This window comes from Cariama cristata, unplaced genomic scaffold (genome assembly GCF_000690535.1).
Source record: "Cariama cristata isolate BGI_N322 unplaced genomic scaffold, ASM69053v1 scaffold23062, whole genome shotgun sequence".
In the NCBI taxonomy this organism is placed as follows: Eukaryota; Metazoa; Chordata; class Aves; order Cariamiformes; family Cariamidae; genus Cariama; species Cariama cristata.
The window spans coordinates 5,027-5,359 of NW_009603577.1; the positions used below are offsets into that span (position 1 = coordinate 5,027).

The 333-nt window shown below is 61.9% G+C and overlaps 1 protein-coding gene across 1 annotated transcript in view; it reads left to right on the forward strand.

Moving 5' to 3' along the window:
- SCARA5 (scavenger receptor class A, member 5) overlaps positions 1 to 333 on the forward strand; it is a gene marked incomplete at its 3' end in the record, with an annotated part of 32,660 nt that overhangs the window by 4,641 nt on the left and 27,686 nt on the right. The gene's annotated exons all lie outside the window — the stretch shown is intronic.

Sequence of the window (333 nt, forward strand, 5' to 3'; positions counted from 1 at the left end):
GGGGTGGGAAATGCCACCACCAAGAACCCCTTGCCTCCCACCCACCTCCTTCCCAGCTCTAACCCCAGCATCCATGGCGGGGGGGTGTGAGGATATGGGCCCCCCCTTTTCCAGCCCCAGATCACCACGAACTGCTCTCCAGGGCTGGGCAGGGCTGAGCGCTGCCCCCGCACCCTCCCTTGGGCAGGATTTTCTGTACCTTGCCTGCTGTGGGCAGTGGGAGGGGGATGGATTATCATGTTGAACTCCAGCTGCGGTACTGCCAGCCCCGCGAAGGCAGCCTGTGCCTTTCGCAAAGGGTAGGTTTAGGTTTTTTCCTGGGCTAAGGAAGGG